General features: G+C 39.1%; 1 long non-coding RNA gene across 1 annotated transcript; it reads left to right on the forward strand.

Annotated features, from left to right (window-relative positions):
- Positions 1-619: 619 nt before the first annotated feature.
- Positions 620-3,211, forward strand: LOC132616099 (uncharacterized). The gene is made up of 3 exons (XR_009572995.1): positions 620-823; positions 1,601-1,651; positions 3,005-3,211. It is a non-coding gene; the product is annotated as an uncharacterized LOC132616099 (long non-coding RNA).
- Positions 3,212-5,911: the final 2,700 nt, after the last annotated feature.

The raw sequence follows: 5,911 nt of genomic DNA on the forward strand, positions 1-5,911 counted from the left end.
ATAGCCCTCTTGGCTTCTGGTGTTCGATCTTTACTTGTTGGCAATTTGGACATTGGGCTACAAATTCTTCTATGTCTCTGTTAATACCCGTATTTCGTACGTTCGGATATCCCAAAGTAGTCGTGACGAAGTAAAGGGAATGACCATTTTCAAAAATTTATTATAATGTATAAGTTGTTGTGAATATTATTTACGAACATTGGTAGTATGGAAATAGTGAGGAAGACTAAGGGTAAAAAAGAAAATTCGCGAAAAGGGTTCATGGAAAATATTGCGAAGGACTAAGGGCAAAATGGGAATTTCACAAAAAATATCAAGAATGTTCTTGAAGGGCCCTTGGCCATGTGGCATGCCCCTATATGTCCACATTTTTATTAATTAATAAGGGCTAATGGTAAATTATAACAACATAAGGGGCAAAGCTTGCCAAAGAAGACATTAGTCTTCTTTGTTAAAATTTCAAGAAAACTCTAGAAAAAAAAATGACAAATAAGTCATCTTTGCCACCAAATTAAGAAGAATCTAGAGATGGATAGGAGCCCACATAAGATTGGAGGAGACTATATATATATATAAAAGGAGAGGGCTAATTCATCATTTTGGAGAGTTGAAGAAACAAAGAAAAAAGAAGACACTTTGGAAGAAAAACAAAGGGCCAATTTCGGCCAAGCTTGGAGGAAACAAGAACCTTGGAAAAATTTCTCAAAAATTACTCTCTACTAATTGGAAGGTCCCTAGCAAGGAGAAGAGGTCATTGGAACAAGTAGAACATTTATTGTTGCAAGATCAACATTCTAGCCAAGTGGGAAATTGAAGAAAAAGGGTAAGAACTTAATCTTCTTTTATATTTTATGTATGGTTGTATATGTTGTGGTGTGTGGGAGTGAATGGAACTCATGAAGATTATGAAAATATGGATGTTGAATAGTTGTCCGTGTATATGTAGTTGTGGCCGTGTGGTCATAGTGTGATTTGGAAGAGAATGGATTAATTCTATGTAGTATGTTAATTGTTGTTGCAATGTATGGAAAAGGATGGAAATTCATGAAAATAGGGGTGTAGTTGTTGTGGCCGAGAATGTTATTGTGTGGTAAGCTATGATGAATTGATTTCATGTAATATTCTAGTCGATGTCGTTGCGGATTCTATGATATTATATGAAGGTTTAAAGGGTTGGAACGAAATGGAAATTGGTTGTAGATTGGTGGAGAAGTTAATGTAATATTAGTATGCTTCTTTATGTTTGTATGAATATGATGTTAGCAATGCATGGTTTTAATGTGGGTTATGAATCTAGAATAAAAATGTGTGGTTACACTTTTGTTGAAGTTTTCGGGTAGCATTAAATCATTGTGAATATTGTGAATGTTGTCGGACTATGTAGGAAGAGCGCTTAATGTTAGAATGTATTCTTGAATTGATTATTGACGTTATAGCTAGGTTGTTGGTTGGGTTGCTGTTGAATTGGGCCGAGCCATATTCTCGGGGGTGGCATATTACAGGGGAAATGCTGCCGAAATTTAGGCAGACAAAGTGTTACTTTAAAGAATCAACTTCTAAAGGCTCTAATCAAGTTTTGGTAAACATGACCAATTTGTAGATTTTGGCGGATTTGGAACGTGAATTTGGAGTCGCATAAGAAGCAGAAAAGGTATGTAAGGCTTCACCCTTCTTTCTATGGCATGTCTTAGACGGAATATGTTGGATATGAGCCTCGGGAATAACTCTACCCTCCGGAATCCGCGCCTAAAGTTTTCTCTTTTTCAATCAGTAGAATTGAACTAAAAAGTGTGAAAAATGTTGGAAGAATTTCCTAAACCTCCAGAACTCGCATAAATAGGACCCGACTACCCTAAAAACCTCACAAGTAATGCCATGACATGTAACATATGTAAATTTGGTACGCCGCCTCATTTGACCCGAGGTGGGCCCATGGTCCCCGGATTTTCCTTATTGTTCCGTTTGATCTATTTTGAAGCAGAATCCAAAGAAATTTTTTGATCCTTATCCCGTTCACCGAGTGACAAGTACTGTAACTATGCTAATGAGGATACTTCTATGATGACAATGATAATGATGATGTTAAGAAAGGGAATATGCCTATGATAAGTATGACAAAGATGATTCCATGACTAAGATGATGAATATGATCTTATAATGATAACGATGTAGTCCAAGATGAGAAAATGCCTACGGTAGTTGTGTTGGCAAAATGTTCTGCTATGAAAAGGAAAATATGGAAACGTTAAACTAATTCTTGATATCTCAACTCTATTACAGGTAATGACTACTCTAAAAGGTCCTATGTATATGAAACTGTACCCTATGACCCTATTTGATGTTTTCCTTATAATGACACTTTTCATTGGTAGTCTCACCTCATAATACTCGTTCCTTCAAGGTGAGACAAAGCGACTATGGTTGTTCCATAATGTAATTGGAGGCTACCGACCTTCCGTCACTCCGATGGACACATGACTTTCTTTGAGCTCTCATGCATGCCAATGGTATGACATATGTATATGAATGTGAATATGTATATGTATACGGGGAAAAGGGAAAGGGCCACTGTTATATCACCACCTGATTCAGCTGGATTTCGTCTCGGACGCGGGATATGGGAGAGCCGGATATGACGTCTGTATATGTGATATATATATTTATATATAATATGTTGGGACACTGTTGGGGAGGGGGGTGGGAGAGCCGATGTACTCGGCGTCTGTAAATGTGAATAAAGGATACCGTTTTCTGAAATGTTCTGTTTTATGTACATGTAAGTAAGAAGTACTGTTTTTCTGGAAAAGGGACTAAGCATGCATGGCATCTGCCTGAAAGGCATTCATATGTACAGGTTACTTATGTCCAAGATAATCTCCATATGTCTATTCCGTTATTAATCATACTGTATATTCCTTTATTATGTCACTATTCATGCCTTACATACTCAGTACATTACTCGTACTGACCCCTCTTCTTCGGGGGCTGCGTTCATGCCGCGCAGGTACACCAGATGAGCCACAGCTATCATAGAAGATGTTCCAGCGGAGTTGGCAGGCTCCACTTGTTCTGGAGTGCTGCCGAGTCAGAGTGTCTGAGCCATGATGTTTGTTTGATGTTAGAGACTTTGCAGACAGAGTCGTGGGTATAGAGTGTCGATAATATGTTGTATCATAAAGTCCATGTGATTGCAGATTCTGTTTGACTTGAGTACGATTGAAAAAATAAATCTCTTGAAAGTTTTACTATGTTTTCCATTTTTATTGATATAAGAGTCTAAGAAAGTTAAGTATGTAACAAGAGTCAGCGAGTTCGCTCGGCTCCGGATATGGGGTCGGGTGCCCATCACACCCTAGTAAGGTCGGGGTGTGACAATCTTTTCATGCCATCCCACCAATATATCAATTTGAGGTCATGGTACATCTTTGTTTCTCCTGGGTGGATAGAATACCGAGGGTAATGGGCTACTTCCAGAATTCGTCGGCGCTATTCTGCAACATTCGGAACACACAGCCTGTCATGGTATCTAAGGACCTCATCCATTGAAGTTTTAAATGGAGATCTCTGTTCTTCTTGAAATGTGTCTCTGTAGTGGCTCAACCGCGAATCTTCATATTGACGCTCTTTCACTTCTGCATTCAGAGATGAAACCATGGGATCATTAATACCAATCCCTGCACTGCCTGTATCAATTACCCGCACTCCGAGATTAGCTAGCTGGTAAAGCTCATGAACTATCTCTTTCTTTTCCGGAGAGACTTCACATAACCCATGGATCGGCGGCTAAGCGCATCGGCCACCATATTTGCTTTTCCGGGGTGGTATAAAATATTCGCATCATAATCTTTTAGCAATTCTAACCACCGCCTCTGTCGTACGTTCAACTCCTTCTGTTTGAAAATGTATTGGAGACTTTGGTGATGTGTAAAAATATCAACATGTACGCCATACAAGTAAGGCCTCCATATCTTCAACGCATGAATAACTGTAGCCAATTCAAGATCATGAGTTGGGTAGTTCTTCTCATGCTTCCGCAGCTATCTCGAGGCATAAGCAATAACTCTACCGTGCTGCATCAACACACATCCTAACCCAACACCGGAAGCATAACAGTATACTACATAACCATCGGACCCTTCTGGAAGTGTTAAGACTGGGGCTGAGGTTAATCTGTCCTTCAACGTTTGAAAACTACATTCACAAGCATCATTCCATTGAAATTTTGCTGACTTCTGGGTTAGCTTCGTCAATGGGGCTGAAATAGATGAGAAGCCCCCCACGAACCTTCTATAATAACCTGCCAATCCCAGAAAACTACGAACCTCGGTAGGCGTCGTAGGCCTCAGCCAATTCTTTACCGCTTCAATTTTCTGAGTATCAACTCGAATACCATCATTTGAAATAACATGGCCTAGAAATGTGATGGAATTTAGCCAAAACTCACACTTTGAGAATTTTGCATATAATTTTCGTGTTCGAAGAATTCCAAGTACGATACGCAAATGATCAGCATGTTCTGATTCTGTGCGAGAATACACCAGAATATCATCAATGAATACTATCACAAATAAGTCCAAGAGTGGCCTGAACACGTTATTCATCAAATTCATAAACACGGCCGGAGCATTAGTCAACCCAAACGACATCACCCGAAACTCATAATGGCCATATCTCGTTCTGAAGGCTGTCTTAGGAATATATTCTTCTCTAACCCTCACTTGATGATAACCCAACCTCAAGTCTATTTTAGAAAACCACTTGGCACCCTGCAGCTGATCAAATAGATCGTCAATCCTTGGGAGAGGATATTTGTTCTTTATCGTCACCTTGTTCAACTGCCTATAATCGATGCACATTCGTAGGGAACCGTCTTTCTTTCTCACAAATAGGACTGGTGCTCCCCACGACGATGAACTGGGTCTGATAAACCCCTTTTCAAGCAAATCTTTTAATTGCGCCTTTAGCTCTTTCAATTCTGTCGGAGCCATGCAATAAGGAGGAATAGAAATATGCTTGGTGTCCGACAACACATCAATGGCGAAGTCAACTTCTCTTTCTGGAGGAAGACCTGGAATTTCATCTAGAAATACATCCGGAAATTTATTTACTACCGGGACACATTGGAAAGTTAGCGACTTAGCTTCGGTATCATGAACTCGGACTAGATGATAAATGTAGCCATTGGCTATCATCTTTCTGCCCTTGAGATAGGAAATAAACCTACCTCTTGGAGACGCTGTATTACCCATCCATTCCAGCACGGGTTTGTTATATCCCGCAATTTTGCACATTCAAAAATTTTGAAATAATTTTGACAAGTTAAAGACAAGGCCATATTTTGATCATATTCAATAGATAAGTTGTTCTTGGAAAAGTATTGATGCGGAAATATGGAGGGAGGATAAGGACAAAAATTGGAATTTCGGAAATTTGTTTCATGAACTACAAATACTAGCCAATTAATTGGGCTCTAATAAATGAACACAAAAAGAAAATGAAAGGCCCAACCATGAAGAGGTGGCCGGCCAAGGGTATATGGCCCAAGGCCCATGGCCCAAGGCCCATGTGGAATTAAAATCCATGTGATAAATAAGATGGCCACCATATTAGTCTTCATATGTTCAAGAACTTTCAAGACAAAAAAAATTGAGAGCAAAGGGAGCCAAGGTTTCGGCCAAGGCAAGGAAAGAAAAAAAAAATCCAAGCCAACAATCCTTGTTCCAAAAATTATATTCTTCTAGTATTCTTACTATGTCAAGAGCCCTCTTCAACGTGGCATAATTATTTTAGCAAGGAAACCGCTTTTGTGGCAAGTGGAAAGTTGAAGGAAAGGTAAGAATTTTTATTCCTTTACATGTTATAAATGGTTTATATATGTTGTAGAATGTAGAATGGAATGAAAACTATGGGA

Source organism: Lycium barbarum, chromosome 10, assembly GCF_019175385.1.
Source record: "Lycium barbarum isolate Lr01 chromosome 10, ASM1917538v2, whole genome shotgun sequence".
Taxonomy (NCBI): Eukaryota; Viridiplantae; Streptophyta; class Magnoliopsida; order Solanales; family Solanaceae; genus Lycium; species Lycium barbarum.